Genomic DNA, 21301 nt, shown 5'->3' with positions numbered 1-21301 from the left:
TGGTATCCTTACTGACTTTCAAATAAGGTGTGGGAGAATCTACTCTGGACTATTTAGTTTCAAATTATTACATGGAAAGCTATAACTGTCAAATGAAAGGACCTATTTCTCCATGTCCTTTATTTTTTTAAAGGAATTCTTAACATAGACCTTCAAGGTGTCTGTGAATCCGGTGTGATATGGTTTGGCTGTGTCACCACCCAAATCTCATCTTGAATTGTAACTCCCACAATCCCTACGTGTCATGGGAGTAACCCTATGGGAGGTACTTGAATTATGGGGGCAGGTCTTTCCTGTGCTGTTCTCATGATAGTGAATGAGTCTCATGAAATCTGATGGTTTTAAAAACAAGAGTTTCCCTGCACAAGCTCTCTCTTTTTGCCTACTGCCATCGATGTAAGACATGACTTGCTCCTCCTTGCCTTCCACCATGATCGTGAGGCCTCCCCAGCCTTGTAGAACTAAGTCCATTAAACTTCATTCTTTTGTAAATTGCCCGGTCTCAGGTATGTCTTCATGAGCAATGTGAAAACAGATCAATACACTGTGAAGAGATATTAAATGTGTGTGCATGCATCTTTTTACTGAGCAGATTCAGAACAATAAGCGCCAATATTGATGTGCTTCAGTTTCTCCATGTAAAAAAGTAGGAGGCTACAATTAACTGTTTTTTTAAGATTTTTACACTGCTTATGTACTTGAAGCATTTTCTTATATTAGGAGGTTTTCTATCCTGAAAAGAGATAGTTCTTCCAGTAAACATATTTGAGAAAAATATAATCAAGTTGCTGAGTCAAGATTTAATTAATCAATCAAATGTAAGATGGTAATTTACTGAATTCAACAGATGGCATCCATTAGCAAGTCAAAGGAAAACTAAACATAAAGGGGAAGACATTTGGAGAACGACAAAGTGTTTATGTTCATATATTTTATGCTAAAGGAATTAAATCTTTTTGCCCAGTTTAGGAATGGAAAGTACAAAGAGAGTAACTGTGCTTGTAGGGAGCATTTTTCTCCTTCTGAAATATTGGTCCATCCACTTATCTTGATTGTTCTACCTTAGAATTGGGCTGGGTCATTCTGGCCAAATAAAAATGAAGGTAATTTGTTAAGGGAAATTCAAGTGAATCTAAAATAACCTTTCAGTAAAATAAAGATGAGAATAAAGTGAAACTGTTTATGAAGTTTGGCCTCTGGATATTCAATATAAAAAAGATACGTAGATAACAATTTAAAAAATTAAAGATATAAGTACAATGATGAAAACGAACCCACACTCTTTTTCCATTGTTTTCCTGCATGGCTGTATTACTTTCCTGAGTCCTTCACTACAAATTATCAAAAAGTGTGGTGTTTTGAAACAGCAGAAATTTATTCCTATGCAGTTCTGGAGATTTACATATCAATTCTACCTTAATAAAGATAAAAGAGTAATAAGCAATAATAAAAAATGCAGGTTTTAAAATCTATCCATTTATATCTATCCTGAGGGGATAATACAGTAACCCAACATAGTTAGACAGCTATTTTGAGCTTTATCGTTAAATTAACCACAAAGGTTTAAGTTTCTTTTTAAAATAGAATTTTTTAAACACAGAACTATAAAACTATTTTAATGTATTTTAATAAGTTAAAACTAGATTCAATAATATCTATGTTAAATATCAAGTGGAATGACACCACTGAATAGTAATATTGATATAACAATATGTGAAGCAGACATAAATGAGTTTGAAAATATCAAAACACTTCAATAATTTAATGTCAAATTTCAATAGAATTTATATAAATTTTTATATGTAAAAATATTTTATAAACTTGAATTCACTCAATCTTTTTTTTTTTTTTTGAAATGGAGCCTCTGTCTTTCTCCCAGGTTGGAGTGCAGTGGCATGATCTCGTCTCACTACAACATCTGCCTCCCGGGTTCAAGCAATTCTCTTGCCTCAACCTCCCAAGTAGCTGAGACTACAGGTGCATGCCACCACACCTGGCTAATGTTTGCATTTTTAGTGGAGACAGGGTTTCATTGTGTTGGCCAGGTTGGTCTCGAACTCTTGACCTCAGATGATCTGCCCACCTTGGCCTCCCAAAGTGCTGGCATTACAGGCATAAGTCACCATGCCCAGGCAAATAAGCTCAATGTTTAAAGTTTTAGGCAAGCCCACCACAGTCTTTCTGAAATTATTGCTTTACGTATATCAGATGTTCACATCTATCTTTCTTAATTGAATTTTGGAATCTCGGGGTTTGAAGGAATTTTAATATCATCAAGTCCCCTCTCTCCAGAGTTCCCTCAGAGTGGTTTTTCTGGTTATCTGATCACCTTCAGAGACAGAGAACCATATCTCTCATGACAGATTCTTTCTTTTGCCAAAAATGATTACAGTCATGTGTTGCTTAATATTGGGGATACATTCTGACAAATGGGATCTTAGCTAAATTTGTCTTTGTGCAAACATCATAGAGTGAACTTACACAAACCTACATGATATAGCCTACTACACACCTAGACTATACAGTGTAGCCCACTGCTCCTAGGCTACAAATCTGAATAGCATGGTTTGTCACTGAATACTATAGGCAATTGTAACCAAATGGTAAGTATTTGTGTATTTAAATGTATCTTTAAAAAAAAGAAGGTACTGTAAAAATATGATATTATAATCTTATGGGACCATCCTTTTAAAAGCAGTCCATTAACCAACATGTCGTTATGTGGCATATAACTGTTGTAGAAATATATCCCATAAGAAGCATAAAAGAGGGACCATTCTCAACATTCTGAGAACTGTTACTTGAAACTTCCCACTTTGTTTATGGCTCGTAAGCATTGCATCTAGGACCACATGGTTTAAGTGAGAGCCAAGACCAAAACCCAGTGTAGTGATGTCATCTCCCTCTCTCTTTATACTATATTCACATTAATAGCTTACAAAAAATGAAGTTTTAATTAGTTTTTAAATTTAAATAAAGTAGAATTCACATTTTTGTTTTATAATTTTATGAGAATTGAAAAATGCACACAGTCACCTGACCAGCATCATGACAAAGATGCAGAATGATTTTATCAACCCCCAAAGCATGCTCTTCTGCCTCTCCTCATAGTCAATCTCTTCACAATCACTAACCCATGGCAACCAGTGATTTCTTCGCTGTTTCTGTAGTTTTGCCTTTTCCAGAATGTTATATAAATGAAATAGTGCATTTGTAGCCATTTGGGTCTGATTTCCTTCACTTAGTATAAGACATTTGGGTTCATCCACATTGTTGAAGGTTTGTTACTTTTTATTGCTGAGTAGTATTCCATTGCATGAATGTACCACAATTTAAAAAAATTATTTCAGCAGCTGAAAGGCATTTGGATTGTTTCTAGTTTTTTTGCAATTATGAATAAAGCTGCTGAAACATTCACAGACAGGTTTTTCTGTGAACATTAGTTTTCATTTCTCTTGACTAAATACTTGATGGGTTGGGTTCTCTGTCTTACGTCAAGTATAGAATTAACTTTGTAGCAAACTAACATACCATTTTCCAAAGTTGGATCTCTTGCATTCCCACCTGCAACATGCAAGAGTACCAGTTGCTCAGCCTTGAAAGAAGTTGATATCACCAGTTTTCTTAAAAAATTTTTAGCTAGTCTTATTAATAGATGTGTATTGTTTCTAACTTGCAATTCCCTAACATCTAATTATGTGAGACTTCTCTTCACTTGCTTGTTTGCTATCCATAAATCTCCTTTCTTTGGTGAAGTGAATATTCAAATTATTTGTCCATGTCAAAACTTGGGTTGTTTACTGTTATATTTATACATTTCTCTATATTCTGATACAGTCCATTGCCAAATAAGTGATCTGCAAATATTTTCTCCCAGTCTATGATTTGTCATTTACTCCTCTTAACAGTCTTACACCTCTTAACAGTCAATTTATCATTTTTTTCTTTTATGGATTCTTCTTTTGGTGTCATATCTAAGAATTCTTCACCTAATCCAAGGTCACAAAGATTTTTCTCATATGTATTTGTCCAAAAGGTGTATAGTTTTATATTTTATTTAGGTTATAATACATTTTGAGTGAGTCTTTATATAAGGTATAAACTACGAATGAGTTTCATTTTTTTTGCACATAGATGCCCAATTGTTAAGCACCATTGAATTGCCTCTGTACTTTTGCCAAAATCAACTGGCCATTTGTATGGATCTACTTTTGCACTTTTCACTACATCCCATTGATTTATAAGTCTATTCTTTTAATAATACTATTTTGATTACTGTAGTAAGTCTTAAATCAGGTAGGGTGAATCCCACAAATTTTTTCTTCTTTTAAAAAATTATTCTAATTCATTTTCCATTCCACATTTTAAAATAACCTTGCTAATAGCTGCAAAATAATCTACAAGGATTCTGATTTGTATTGCTTGTTCTATAGATCAATGCAGGATAAAATGATATTTAATGATATTAAATCTTCCATTCCATGAACACAGTATATATCTTTGATAATCTAGGTTAAGATTAAAAGAAAATAAAGACAATGGAAAAAATAGCAATTTATTAGATATTTGTACCTCTACAAGTATTTGAAACTGATTGACTAGAGTGGCTTCTCCCACATTTGACTTGAAAATCAGTAAGGATACTTTCAAAATGTTTGAATTACTGTAGTATTTTATGGCAACAAATATAAAAATGTCGAGAAATTTACAAAAATTTGAAATCATTAGTGAGTTTGCCAAGGTCATAGAATACGAGTAAATGCACGAAAATCAATCATATTTCTGTATGCTAACAATGAACAATTGGGAATTTAAGTTTGACACACAGTACTATGTGTAATAGCATCAAAAATTGAAATAGGTATTTAAAAAATGTACAGAATCTTATGCTGAAAACTAAAAACATATGATGAAGATATAGACCAGCTCCACAGTTAGTTGTACTTTTGCTGAATCTTTATTAAATTGAGAAATATTACGATTCCATAACATAAGTCAGCCTTACTGTGAATGTGACTTAAAATTGAATCATTTGATACTGATGCCAGGAAGATGAAAAACCAGAATGTATGGTAATAAATGAACACATAAATGAGAACAAACAAAAGCTAGTCAATCAGAACTTGTTATAGTAGGAAAGTTAAACATCATCATTCTTGTTTGGCAGAGACTCAAAGGTAGACAGGAGACTGAGAAAACTATTTAGTGAAAAAAGGAAGCTGTTAGTATGGGGAGCTGGATGTGGGTTAACTAGAAGTGGGGCACCCTATGCAATTGTTTAGGGAACACAGTTGATTTTCTCTTATTGATCCTGAATTGGAAGGTGGTTAGTTATTGTCTAAGGCCTATTTTGGGCCCACGGCTGCTGAAATTGTGGTCTGATTTCCTGGACAGGTGATACAGAGGTTGTGAGTTAGAGTTCTGTATTCATATATGGCAATTGTCCATTCAAACTAGCCATTGTCTATTTCTGCATTTAACCTCTCAGATGTTATGTTGAAAGAAGAAACTGGAAACACTTCTCAACACATGAGTAGTCCTCAGCCAGATAAAGTGGCAGGGAAATAATATTCTAGGTATATGATACAGCATATGCAAAAGCAGAGAATCTTGTCATAGTTCTTGAGAGATTTACAAGCAAATTCTAGACACCATATAAATGGTGCAGTGGTGATTTTACACAGCATATGCATTAAAAAATTTAACCATTTTTATATATTATTAGTATAAAGCATCCATCTTTTCACACTTTCCTTTGTGTTTTCCTTACTCCGAAACTAAAATTGCTGCCAGGGACTTCTACATTCTATTTTTATCCTCCCTCCCCTTCTCCACATGGTTTTTACTCTCAATTCTAACAATACTGTCAATGGCTTGAATCCATAGAAGTCCCTTTTCCTCTTCCCAGACAGGAATTATTTAGTCTACACAAAGCTAGCTCAAATGTCAAATTCTAAAAGAGCCATTAAGTGTCATTAGGTTCTCTGTAGCTTTATTTTTTTATAATTTGATGAACAATAATCAGTTCTCTTGTATATTTTCAAAAGCAGAATTTGACTCTAAATCATGTGCTATTCTCTACAATGAGGGCTAGTTATAAAAACTGCTGGCTAGAAGAATTATTTGCCATGAAAGGGTAGAATACTCATCATCTGGGGAGATTAACCATTGCCATTGCTTCTTTGTTACAGCTTTTGAGATATTTCTATTTTGGTTTCTTCCCTTAGTGTATCTTTTACTTTTGAACCTCTTATTACTCTTCAATTTTTCTGAAGATTCTAACAATCTATTGAACGTATGAGAAAAGTAAATTAAAGCGGTCTTCATCTTTAGCCACTAAAGCTAAAGATGAAAAGGAAAATGAAGAGAGTAAAAGAAAAAAGAAGAGAGAAAATTCTTCCCCATGATGACATGAAATTTGAAAGATACTTAATTATTTTTTTCAAGACCCATGTGACTCAAATATTGTTTCCCAGTTGTGTCTTCTTTGTTAACTATTCAATAAGTCTCTCCCCTGCCTCCATGTTTAGAGGTTTGTTATACACAGTCATGCGTAGACCATTTCCTTTAAGGTTATGTTGTTCTAAACCAACACTAGTTATGAAGTGGCACTGTGGCCTTGAGTGACTGGAGATTGTACCCATTGTACTTTTTTCTGCCCAAAGATTGATCTGGCATACGTCTTGATTTTCTGTAACACTGTAGAATCAAGACCACAGTCGAGATTCCCCAAAACATACACTGGGAGTAACAGAAGGTGAGTAGAACTTACACCTGCTATTAGTAGATGTGGCTCCAGCTGGATATCCATGCATACCCATGTTTAAGCTTCTCTGTGGTGCTCCCCTATGCCCGGCTCTGGGAATATCTCTAGGGCTGAAGCCAGGCCCCTTTACAAATGAGCAACTTCTATGCATGCTTGTGGCTCAGATTTCAGGTTCAGTTCCTGTAAATTCTCCCTTCCTCTAGGCCACGGCCTTACTTCATGTTCATGTTTAGCATCTTCCCAAGGTGACTGAAAGTGCTATTATAAGGTTCATTCAGAGAAGGGATGCTATTTTCACTTGTGGCCCTTACTAGAACAACAATTTAAAGACTTTATTCTTTAACATCAGTGTTTACTGAGATATTCGCTTTTTCAATACCCAATGTGGAATATGACTAGGACAATCTGGGTTGAGTTAGACAGAATCGCACCTTCATGATTGACATGGTTTCACTCTGTAAACAAAAGACAGAGTTTCCTGTTATCTTCCGGGTCTTGTCACTGATCTCCATGAGCACATGCTTAACAAGAACATTCCTCTTTCCACATTCACAGAAAATAATTCATAGTTCCTTATAATTTAAATCTATAGTCAGAGGAAAATTTTTCTCATTGAAAGCTGTACAGAAACAGGGTTTTGCCTACAGTACATAAAATAGGGACCAGGTTGTGTGGGATCTGTCATGCTGAACAGCGCTGATGAGGCTCAGTGTCCCAAACATCTGGGTTGTAGAGAAGGACTCTGGCTTGTTTGCAGAATTATGAGTCCTGTTCTAATCTTTTCTGCAAAACTATAGAGCCTTTGGGCTTAGAGATTAATTAATGGCTTCATGTCTGAGATTACTGACATATTTTCAGCTTTTAAACTTTTACAAATAGAGATTAAAACAACAAAACCAACAACCAATATTTACATCAGGCCAAGACAACTGATAGTACTTACACACTGCAGTTATTTGCATTTATATCTCTGACACAATTATGTTTTAAAGGGCAAGAATGTTTTATATTCATGTTGTGTTCCCAGAATTCAGCTCAGAGTACAGAATAGACAATGAATAAATGCTTGCAGAATAAGTGAATTTTAACACTTTTGACCTCACAATTGGACTTCAACACCCACCTCTTTTCTTCTTTTATCCATTTATTACTCAGATTTTATTAAGTCTACTCTCTTTTCTCCCAATTAGTTTTCTTTTGTCCTGACTGCTATCACTTTCATTCAGACCCTCAATGTTTCACCCTGTACTTTAACAAGAGCCTCCGACCCAGCTTCTCTACATCTCCTAGGTCAGGGCATCTTCCACAGTGCCCCGGTTTCTCACTCTGAGGGAAGTCCGACTCTGTTACTTCTGCTCTTAAAAACCTTTCAAATTTTTTGCATGGTTAAAGCAGTGACTTCAAACCTTTTTCTTTAGAATGCTAGGATTTCAAAGTAGTGACTCCAGCCTTCCACATTTGATTTAGATTTTATTTTTTGAAACATCTATGCTTGATTATTGTAACAAGTGACACCAGAAGTACCCTTCCAGAAAGCTGGAAGGATTCCACCTTTTAAGTATAGCTAAAACTCTCAAATATTATATCTAAAACAAACATAAGACTCTGAGAGGCAGAGAAGGTAGACAGACTCAGGATGTAGGACCCAAGCCATGACACAGTAGTGAGTTACCTGGGATACCCTTTTCTCTCATATATTCCATACTTGGAGCAGAAGAAGCAGGCAACCTGGAAATGCCAGAAAAGCACATACAAAAAGCTCTCAAAGTTTGCTCTCCCTACCTGTAGGATCAGGAAATGGGCAGCCTCAGTAGAAAGAAAAGCTTAGATAATAACAGATATACTCCAGCAGACACCACAGAAGAAAACTGGTCCCTGCCCTGTCCAGGTCATCAAAGGCCAAGGGAAGAGCATAGACATCAGTCCTCTAAGGCTGTTATGAGGCACCTAAACACTGTGCTGGGGTGGGGCCACAGAGGGCCACACAGGAAAGGAGGACCTTCATACCCATTGGTGATAGTGAGACCATCCCCTATGGTGTCAGCGGAGTCCACGTGGAAAGTCTGTGTTTCCATCCCCAGTTGGGAGTAATGATGACCTCGCCCCTTCACCACTGGGGCAGTGACCGACGAGGCCGGGTGGAGAGTAGTGCTTCACCACTGCTCCTAGAATGAGGCCACCGCCATCTCTTGTGGCATCCTTGAAAGTACGTGGGGAAGTCGCAAAGCACTCCTACTCCTCCCAGTCAGCTCTCCACTGGTGCAGGCCCTATGTGGGGGAATCCCCCCATGTATGCCCGGAGGTAAGGAGGAGACCTCATCACAGGTGTCAGTGAAGGCAGAGTGGGTAAAGTGGACTTCTCCTCTGACCTGGCAGTAATGAGGCAGAAGCTGGAGCAGTGTTAAGGAAGTACTAAAACAGAAGATTGATGTAAGAGCTGGGGCCTACTACAAAATATCCCAAATGTTAAACCTTCAGTTGAAAATTATTTTTTATATCCCAAACTATGAAGATCTTGAAATGAATGAAAAAAGACAATAAATAGATAATTCTAAGATTGCAGAGATGTTAGAATTATCTGACAAAACAGCCATCATATAAAATGCTTCTATGAGCAAGTACAAACACACTTGAAACCAACTGGTGATTTTAGAGCTGAAAATACAATAACCACAATAAAAAAACCTCAATGGATGGGCTCAATAGCAGAATGGAATGGACAGAGGAAAGAATTACTGAACTTGAAGATAGAAGATAGAAATACAGTGTATTAGAAGATAGCTGCACAATCTGAACAAAAAAGAAAAAGTAGGCTGGGGGAGAAAAAAGAACAAAGACTTGAGGACCCATGGGACAACAACAAAAGATCTGACTTTTGTATCATCAGAGTCTCCAAAGGAAGAAAGAAAGAGGGTGGGGCAAAAAAGTGCTGATATAACTAACAGCTAAAAATGTGGCAAAATACGTAAACCCACAAATTCAAAGAAACTCCAACACAAACCCAAAGAGACCTACTGCAAGACCCATCACAGTCAAATTTCTAAAAAGTAAAGACGTGGAAAAAAGTCTCTTGACAGCAGTGGGAGAGAAATGACACCCTATCTACCAAGGGGAAAAACAATTTTATTGACAGTGGACTTCTCTCCTGGAACCACATTCTTCAAGTGCTAAAGAAAAGGAACTGTCAACCCAGATTTCTACATCAAGCAAAAATGTCTTTCAGAAATGAAGTGGTAATATAGACATTCTCAAATGAAGAAAAACTAAGAGAATTTGTCACTAGTAGACTTACTCTAAAAGAATGGCTAAAAGATACTGCATAAACAGAAAGAAAAATAATAAATGAAGAAAGTTTGTAACATTAAGAGGAAAGAAAATAGTTCGCAAAAATTATGTGAAAATACAATCGCTTTTCCTTTTTCTCTTTAGTTTTAAGGCAATATCATAAATAAGCGAGGCTTAAACATACAAAGAAAGATCTGGTTTCTACATTTCATTTGAGTTGGTAAAATGATGACACTTGTGCACTTTATGTGTTGATACACACAGACAAACACATAATATTACCTAAAGTAACCACTAAAAAATACACAAAAATACTGTAGAAAAATCAAAATGGAATTCTCTAAATGGTATAAGCAACTCACCAGAAGTCAGGGCAAAAAAAGAAAAAAAATCAAATCAAAGAAAATAAAAACAGAGAACAAACAGAAAATGAAATACAAGATATCAGACTTAATCACTAACATTTAAATAATCACATTATGTGCAAATAATCTAAATAGATTAAAAAACAGAAGCTGGACGAGTACATTAGAAAACATGGACTAACTATATAGTATCTATAAGAAACTGACTTCAAATACAACCATACAGGCAGATTGTAAGTAGAAGGATAAAAAAGGATATAACATGCAAATATTAATCAAAGGAAAGCAGAAGTGAGTATTTTAATAATAGAAAAAGTAGGCTTCAGAGCAAAGAGAATTGCCAGAGACACAGAAAGACACTATATAATGATAAAAGGAACAATCCTTCAAGAACACATGCAATTCTAAATGTGTACACACCAAACAACAGAGTTGCAAAATATGCGAAGTGAAAATTGATAGAACTGTGAGGAGCCACAGACAAATCCACAATTATAGTTAGAGACTTTGATATATCTCTCTCTCTCCTTTTGTCAATATTGAGTGAACAACTAGACAAATTAGAAAGAATATAAAAGAATTAAACAACACCATCAACCAACAGGATCTAATTGATATTTGTAGAACATCCCACCCAATAACAACAGATATACATTCTTTGCAAGCATCTATAGAACATATATTAAGATAGACCACACCTGAATCATAAAACAGACCTCAACAAAATTAAAATAATTGGCAGTGTAATGGACTAGAACTATAAATAAATAAGATAAAACGGAAAAATCTCCAAACACATGGAAATTAAGCACCACACATAAATAACCTATGAGTCAAAGAAAAAGTTTCAAGGGGAAATTTTTTAAAACTTGGACTGAATGAAAATGAAAATACAGCATATCAAAATTGTGGGACACAGCAAAAGTGGTGATGAGAAGAAAATACATAGCATTAAATGTGTGTATTAGAACAGAGAAAAAGTCTTAAATAAATTATCTAAGATGCCACCCTAAGATCTTGATAAAGAAAAGCAAAATAAATGCAAAACGAGCAGAGCGAAAAAATAATAAAAAAAATAGAAATCTTGAAATTATAAACAGAAACAACAGAGAAAAACAATAAAGCAAAAAGTTGGTTCTTTGAAAAGATACATAAAGTTCATAAACCTCTAGTAAGACTGACAAAGGAAAAAAGAAAGAAGACACAAATCACCAATATTAGAAATACAGGAGATATCACTACAAACCTTGCAAAGATAAAAAGAGTAATGAAGAATGGTATGGACAGCTGTACATAAATGAATTTTACAATGTAGATGAAAGGGATCAGCTCCTCAAAAAACACTCATTGCTACCACTCAATGAAGAAAGATTATATAGTCATACACCATTTAGGAAATTGAATTTGTTCTTTAAAAATCTTCCCAAAAAAGAAACCTATAGGCTCAAATGGTTTCACTGGAGAATTCTAGCAAACATTTAAAAATGAGCTAACACAAATTCTATGCAATCCTTTTCAGAAAACAGAAGAGGCGTAAATACTTAACCGGATACCAAAAACAGACAAAGAGAGTTTTGTTTAAAAGAGAAAAGGAGGAGATATTAAAGGCCAATATCCCTCATGAATATAGGCACAGATATCCTTAACAAAATATTAGCAAATAGAATTCAGCAATATAAAAAAAAAAAAAACAGAACTATGTAGCATGACCAAGAAGGAGTCATTCCAAGGATGCCGGTCTGATTCAATATTTAAAAATCAATTAATGTAATCCACTGTATTAACAGGCTAAAGAAGAAATATCATATGATCATATCAATTATCAGCAGAAAAGTTAGCAACAAAATTCAACATGCTTTCATAATACAAATTTCTCAGCAAACTAGGAATTTAGGAAACCTTTCTCAACTTGGTAAAGAACATCACTAGTAACCTACAGCTAACATCAGAGTTAGTGGCAAAAGACTGAATGCTTTCTCCCTGTGATGAGAAACAAAGCAGACATTCACTCTCACCAAGTTTATTCAACAGCTTACTAGAAATCTTAGCCAGAACAATAAGGCAAAAGTAAATGAAAACAGCCAGATTGAACAGGAAGAAATACAACAGTCCCTGTTTGCAGATGTCATGGTTGTCTGTGTAAGAAATCCCAAATAATCGACCAAAAAAAAGAAATCTACTAAAACTAATTAGTTAATGCAAACATGTCACAGAGATAAGATCAACACATGCAAAACGTCAATCATATTTCTATATGCTAACAAAGAACATGTGGAACCTGAAATTAGAAGCACAATACCACTTACAATTACTCCAAAGCAAATGAAATACATATGCATAAATGTGCCAAAACACATGCACTATGTGTTTCCTAGAAATGACAAGATGCTGGTGAAAAATATGAAAGAAGCAAATAAACGGAAAGGTGTACTGTGTTCACGAATTGGAAGACTCAACTTTATGAAGATGTTAGTTAATCCCTGTTGATCCTGGTTTATCTGTTAATGGAATTCCTATCCCAGCAAAATTTTTTATAGTCATAGATAAGCTTATCCGAAAATCTATTAAAATATTGGAAGGCAAAGGCATAGAAGAACTAAAAAAAGTTAGAATAACAAAAATAAAGTAGGAGGCATCAACGTAATCAATTGCAAGACTTATGTAATCAGTAGAGTATGACATTGCTGGAGGAACAAGACACATAGACCAATGGAATAGAGAATCCAGAAAGAGACCCACATAAAAATTCCCCTGATTTTTTGTTTTATATATTAGGTTGTTTTATTATTGAGTTGCAGGAGCTCTTTAAATATTGTAATCTTTTGTCAGATACATATATTGCCAAATTTTTTTCTGTGACTTGCTTTTTTGTTTTCTCAATGGTGACTTTCTTTTTTTTTTTTTTTTTCCCTAAACGGAGTCTCACTCTGTCTCCCAGGCTGGAGTGTAGTGGCATGATCTCAGTTCACTGCAACCTCCGCCTCCCGAGTTCAAGCGATTCTCCTTCCTCAGCCTCCTGAGTAGCTGGGATTACAGATGAGCACCACCATGCTTGGCTAATTTTTATATTTTTAGTAGAGACAGCGTTTCACCATGTTGGCCAGACTGGTCTCGAGCTCCTGACCTTGGCGATCCGCCCACCTCGGCCTCCCACAGTGCTGGGATTATAGGCGTGAGCCACTGTGCAATGCCAATGGTGACATTTTAAAAATTTATTTTTAATTGACAAAAAATTGCATGTGTTTATGGTGTACAACATGACATATGTATACCTTGTGAAATGGCTAAATCAAACTAACATATGCTTTACCTTACATACTTAGCCCCCCTTTTTTTGCGGTGAGAACTCTTAAAATATAGTCTTTTAATCATTTTCAAGTATACAACACAGCTATTGTTATTGAGCATAGTCACCATGATGTACGATGGCTCTCTTGAACATATTCCTTGTGCCTAACTAAAACGTTGTGTACTTTGACCAACAGCTCCCCAATCTCCTAACTGATTTTTATAGAAATACAAAAATAAAAATAAAAATTCAATGGGATGAGAAGAGTCTTTTCAACTATTGGTTCTGGAGCAATTGACATTCATAGGTAAAAAGCTAATTCAAAATTAACCACGGATTTAAAAGTAAAATGTAAAACTATAACTTCTTTAGTAAAAATATGAATAAATACATAAGAACTTCCAGAGCTAAGACTAGGCAAGGAGCTCTCAGACCTGATACTGAAAGTATCATTCTTAACAGGAAAAACTGATCAATTTTACCTCATCAAAATTAAAACTGCTCTGAGAGAGTTTCTGTTAAGTGGGTGTAAATAAAAGCTTATATACTGAAAGGAAAGTATCTGAAACCATATATTTGAGAGACTAGTATCTAAAATGTAAAAGAATTCTCAAAGAGTAAAATAACAACAAAAATCCAATTAGAAAATGGACAAAAGACATAAAGAGGCAGTCCATTGAAGAGAATATGGAGATGGCAAATAACACATGAGAGGAATTTTGACACTATCAGCCATTAGGGAAACGCAAGTTATTCTATGTACAAGTCTTCGGTGGACACAATGAGGTATCACTACACACCTATCAGAATGACTGCTATCATCAAATGCTGGTTAGGATAAGGAGAAGTAGGATCACTTATATATTACTAGTGGGAATATGAAACGGTATAGCCACTCTGTAAAAGAGCATGGCAATTTATTTTTAAAAATTAACATGTTCTAATAAGTAAATAATAAATAAATAAATAAATAATAAAAATTGGCCGGGCACGGTGGCTCAAGCCTGTAATCCCAGCACTATGGGAGGCCGAGACGGGCGGATCACTAGGTCAGGAGATGGAGACCATCCTGGCTAACACAGTGAAACCCCGTCTCTACTAAAAAATACAAAAAAAACTAGCCGGGCGAGGTGGCGGGCGCCTGTAGTCCCAGCTACTCGGGAGGCTGAGGCAGGAGAATGGCGTAAACCCAGGAGGCGGAGCTTGCAGTGAGCTGAGATCCGGCCACTGCACTCCAGCCTGGGCAACAGAGCGAGACTCCATCTCAAAAAAAATAAAAATAAAAATTAACATGTTCTTATCATGGAGACCAGCAATTATACTTTTGGACATTTATTGCAGAGAAATAAAAACATATGTTCTCACAAAACCTGTACATTAATGTTCATGGCACATTTTTCGCAATAACCAAAAACTGGAAATAACCCAGATATCCTTCAATGAGTTAAACAAACTGTGGTGCGTCCATATTATGGAAGATTACTCATCAATAAGAACAAAGTATTCATAGACCCGACAACCTGAATGAATTATGCTGGAAAAAAAAAAATGGCAGTGTCATTCCATTTATATGACATTCTTGTAATGGAGAGCCGTTTACTGTGCATCAAGGGTTTTGGAGAGGATGAGGTGGAAGAGAAGTGAGTGTGCCTATAAAATGATAACATGAGGAATTCTTGTAGTGATGGAATTATTTTTGTCTTTGTGTCAATATCCTGGTTGTGATATTGCACTCTAGTTTTGCAACATGTTATTGTTGGAGAATACTGAGTAAAGGGTACATAGAGTCTCTTTGTACTATTTCTTATGACTGCATGTGAATCTACAATTATCCCAAAACGAAATTTTAATTGAAAACAAGTACACACAAAAAAGTATGACACCAAACAACATGCATACTCAGATATGCTCCATACCAAAAGTTAGCATGTTGGAGACAACCAAGTTATTACCTAGTGTTGATAGGGAGATTTCTTTCATGCAGGCAAAAAACTAAGTTGTCATCTGTGCAGGTGTTTGAATTTTCAGAAATATGTCATTGTGCACATTATAGCTCTGCATTGTTTTTAAAATAAACAAATGAAACAGAACAAAAAAAGAACAAATATAGAAAACTCTGATTTGCATGTCTGCTAGTATAAAATTGTACAAGTGAGACCCTGTCTACAACTTGAAGAATATGTAGTGTGGAATTAAATACCTAGGAAAGTTGAGCATATTTATCTGCATGCTCTTGTCACATGTAGAGGATGGTGAGCAATATCACTTCCCAGATATTCCAGCATTTTTTCATGCTATTGTGGCTTTTGTTTTGTGATAAAGAATGATAGCAGTTATTAAATATTTTACTAACTGAAATAAAAAACCAAAAGTTATTTCTTTGATTTTAGTCTAGAATATTTTGATTAAATAATGCCCCCATATTGCAATTCAAACATAGGATATAGTCAACCACAGTGGTAAAGACCTGGGTTCTAAACTGAGCTAAATCTGCATCATTCCCAGTACGTTGCTGGTGCCTTCCTACCTCAAAAGCTGATACAGTGAGTTCTGCTTTAGCCATAGCCGCAACCACAAGAGTAGACATTATCCTATAGCTTCATGTTTGTCTAATGAATTACATTGGTGCTTTTGTAGACAACAATTGGCTGTGTAACTGTAAGTTTCTCTTCGATATTTCCATCTGTTTCATTGACTGATTGGTCTATTCTTATACTAATACAACACTGTCTTGATTACTGTAGGTTTGCAGTAAGCTTTGCAATCAGAGAATATTAGTTCTCCAACTTGAGTTTTCACAAGATTATTTGGCAACTCTAGACCTTTGTATTTTGATATAAATTTTAGAATTAAAGTTTTAATTTCTACAAAATATCCTGCTGGTATTATGATAAATTTCAATTCATAGATCAATTTTTAAAATTGGCACTTTGAAAATACTGGAAGACCCAAAGACAGAGATACCATTTGATTCAGCAATCCCATTACTGGGTATATACCCAAAAGAATATAAATCATTTTATTATAATGACATATGTATGCGTATGTTCATTGCAACACTATTCACAATAAGAAAGACATGGAATCAGCCTAAATGTCCATCAATGGTAGACTAGATAAAGAAAGTGTGGTACATATATACCATGAAATGCTATGCAGCCATAAAAAAGAACAAGATCATGTCCTTTGCAGGGACATGGATGGAGCTGGAAGACATTATCCTTAGCAAACTAACACAAGAATAGAAAACCAAATACCACATGTTCTCATAAGTGGGAGCTAAAGGATGACAACACATGGACACAGAGAGTGGAATAACACACACTGGGACCTATTGCAAGATGGACGGTGGAAGGAGTGAAAGGATCAGGAAAAATAACTAATGGGTATTAGGCTTAATACCTGGGGGATGAAATAATCTGTACAACAACCTCCACGACACAAGTTTGCCTGTGTAACAAACCTGCACATGTACCCCTGAACTTAAAGGTTAAAAAAAAAGTAAAGAAAATACTAAGTCTTTAAAGCCACAAACACGGTGTATCTCTCTATTTATTCAGGTCCTCTTTAATTTTTCTTAGCAATAGTTTAATCTTTCATTCTAGAAGTCTTGCATGTTTTTATTAAAATATTCCCTAATATTTTGTTTAATAATACATATAAATATTTAAATATTTAAAAATGGTTTTATTTTCCAATTTTTTCTGTAGAAATACAATTAATTTTTGTCATTAAATGAATTCAAGCTGTAGTACTGCTGTCTCTGTGTCCATGCCTCTGTTTCCCCACATAAGAAATGGAGATAATAATACCAACAAACCCTTAGGGTTGTTGTGAGATTCAATGAATTGTGATGCATACATTATTGTGAGAATTTTGTCTAGCCTAGGACAAATGCTTAGTCAACATTGGTCATTGTTGCTTATTCTTATTTCCAGGGACTAGGATTAGCTGGGGTCTCCAATCAGCTCGAGTCTCCCATCAGCTGTTCCGGAGGAAAATGATCTTTATCAGAGCAAGAGGCTCATCTGGGTTAAAAGAAGTTACAGGGTCACATTCTCTAACCACAGTGATGTTCTTTTAGTCTGTGTTCCTGTCAGGTCTAGATTGAAAGGATGGTTCCAAAGCATGGGGTTTCTTTCCTCTCTGCATGAGTTTCATCCAGAAAGCTGAATTATTCCGTGAAGGGCTTTAGGTATCAAGAAATGAATGCCAATGTGCCCAGCAATATAACAGCACTGCAAGACGGTAATAGGCATTTGTTGTTAAATGTATCCTCTATGGATACTGGAGGTTGTGGGGATAAAAGTTGAGAAGTTCTGTTTTTCTTTTGACATTTAAATCAAAATCAAATCTGGGAAATGCTAATAAATAGAAATATAATCTGAAAGGCAATGGTAAGACTGAGGTCCAATACTATGCTGCAAAGACAGTGTATGTCAGAAGATTTCAAATATAGAGTTAATTCAGTTAAGTGACACAACAACATCCCCACTTCTTCAGATTTTTCTAGAGCTCAGATTCAAACTTGTCTTGAAATACAAAGGCTTTGGGATACCTGGGAAGTTTGTTTTATTTTGCAGTAAATTGAGCATTCTGGACTATCCTGAGATGAGAATTAAAGAAACCAATAGAGATTTAGTTCTTCATTCACAGTATAGTTTCTTAATTGTCACTGGTATATCTACCCACCAATGTGCACCAAAACCTTATCTGCCCAAACTGCTGCTTCTTCCTGATAACCTTGGCATGGCTTTCTATTGTGTGAAGCAAAATATATATTTTGTGGAGATGTGACATTTTTTCAATTGGATCTGAAAAGATAATGGTTAAATATTGTCGTCTGATAAAGACCAGTATCACACATGCAGGATTCATGATAGAGTCTCTTTTCCAAGCATAACTGCAAAAGCATGAACTCGATGTTAAAAAAAAAAAAAAAGAAAAAGGATTATGATACAAACATCAGAAACAGATCATTATCTGAATTCACTAGTTATTTCCTCTCTTTTATGGACTAATTTATACTAGCAGAAAAGGGAGTAAAAAGAGGAAAGGCAACCTATGTCTGAAAATATATGATGAAGTTGCATTTTTCTGTAATTTAAAAATACATGTTTTTCTGATTGTAAAACATAACAACCCTTAATAAAATGTGGAAAATCAATCTATTAAAAAATTTATTTTTATCCCCCAGAATGATGTGTTGTTGGCATGTTAGTGTATTTCCTTTCAGTCACTCTCTTTCCACAATGAACAGGCATGCACATGCACATACACACAAAGTTTTATTTATTTATTTATTTATTTTACTGTACTCTAAGTTCTGGGATACATGTGCAGAACATGCAGGTTTGTTACATACGTATACATGTGCCATGGTGGTTTCCTGCACCTATCAACCCGTCATCTAGGTTTTAAGTCCTGCATGCATTAAGTGTTTGTCCTATGCTCTCCCTGTGACCCCCACTCCCTGACAGGCCCTGGTGTGTGATGTTCGCCTTTCTGTGTCCATGCGTTCTCATTGTTCAACTCCCATTTATGATTGAGAACATGCAGTGTTTGGTTTTCTGTTCCTGTGTTGGTTTGATGAGAATGATGGCTTCCAGCTTCATCCATGTCCTTGCAAAGGACAGGATCTCATTCTTTTTTTATGGCTGCATAGTATTCCATGGTGTATATGTGCCACAATTTCTTTATCCAGTCTATCATTGATGGGCATTTGGGTTGGTTCCAAGCCTTTACTATTGTAAATAATGCTGCAACAAATACACGACACGTAAAGTTTTTAATACTGATTAGCTCATGCACTGTTGTACCCTGATTCAATCATGAACATTTTCCTATGACATTGAAGTAGACTTCACTAGCGTGAATTGGGATGGATGCATATTTTTGTCATAGGGAACACATGATTTAATTTAATCGTTATCAAATTAATATTATCTAGGACATTCCAAACTTTCACTATTACAAATAACCCTGCAATAAATATCATTGGACATTAATAAATTTCTAGAAAAGGTAGTATGATGTTAAGGGCTTTTAGTTCCTAGTTTGTTTTCTTGAATGCTTATCAACTTACACTAGCAGTAACCATAAATGGAAGTAAACATTGCACTTCACTCTCATCAGCACTGAGAATCGTCATTAAGAAAAGAAAAAAGATGTCAATCTTCTATCTGAAAATGATCTCTCATTACTGTTTAAATTGACTGTTTTTATAACATTAGTGAGATTGGACATTTGTTTTTAATGTGTGTCAGCAACTTTTAAATTTCTTCTTTTATTCATAAATTATTGGATGGTGCTCTTTGCCTTTTTTCCCCCTAAGTTTAAATAATTTAAGATCTCTTTGCATATTAAGGAAATTAACCCTTTGCCATACAGTATTTGTTAAAAATTCTTGTCTCACTTTTTATCTTTTAATCTATTATATATGTGTATATACACATTTATATACACATGCACATATATATGTATGTACATGGATATTTTTATATAGACAACGCCATTGACATTTTAACTTGCTATTTCTATCAGTACTTTTTTACTTTAGGAAGTTTTAACTTGATGTGAATGAAATATTTACCATTTTAAAATCTGCAGGTTGTTTTATAATTTCATCTTTTATATTTAACTAGAATTTACTTGGATTATTGTGCAAATTAGAAATTCCTACTTTCTTCTTAACAGGGTATCAATTAGCCAGCACTATTTATTGAATACTTATTTATTTTGTCACAGATTTGTTAAATCCCTTTCATTTAAAAATGAATTCTTATGTAGGTCAATATAAAGCTCAGGGCTCCTTTGTTCTATGGTTCTGTCTGTCTATTCTCACATCAGTCTGTTATTGTTCCCAAAGTAATCGGAGAGATAAAAATCTATTCTAGTCTTATAATCTCAGTATTACTTTATTTATAAATACATGTTTAATAATACAAGTACATGACTAGAGGTTTACTTAATTGGAGACATCAGCATTTGACATCAATGACCCACTATTCTCACAACATTAGCATTTGACATCAATGACCCACTATTCTCACAACATTAGCATTTGACATCAATGACTCACTATTCTCATAAACCATCCGCCTTCTCCCCTCCTATCCATTCAGAGTCCCCCACCTTACCCAGGTGAAGCTGCCTAAATGTGTGAGTTTCAGCCTTGGGTGCGCACTGAAATCGTCTGAGGAGAGGAAAAGATACAGCTGATTGGATCAAGTAGGTCAAGAAAGGATATTGTGAAAAGACAATTTCCAGGTCTTCTTCTTGTTATGTTTTAATATGTCTATGTTAGTTTTATGAAATAAATTGAGTAGACTTTTGAAATATTTTATGCTTTAGAATTTTTAGTAAAGCCTGGGAAACTAAAAAAGTTGAAACTAATCATTGTATAATTGACCTTGGAATCTTTTATAGAGATATTTATTTGATGAGTTTTACATTTGTTCCATAGTTCACTTATTTTCTTACTCATTCTTTAGTTTGCTCATTCAACTAATTGAGCCTCTGTTACATAAAAGACATGATGTTAGGACTGAGGTCAAAATGGTAAACAGACCAGGAATACCTTCTGCCATCCTAGGG

This window comes from Piliocolobus tephrosceles, chromosome 18, assembly GCF_002776525.5.
Source record: "Piliocolobus tephrosceles isolate RC106 chromosome 18, ASM277652v3, whole genome shotgun sequence".
In the NCBI taxonomy this organism is placed as follows: Eukaryota; Metazoa; Chordata; class Mammalia; order Primates; family Cercopithecidae; genus Piliocolobus; species Piliocolobus tephrosceles.
Note: the sequence above shows the minus strand (reverse complement) of the source record.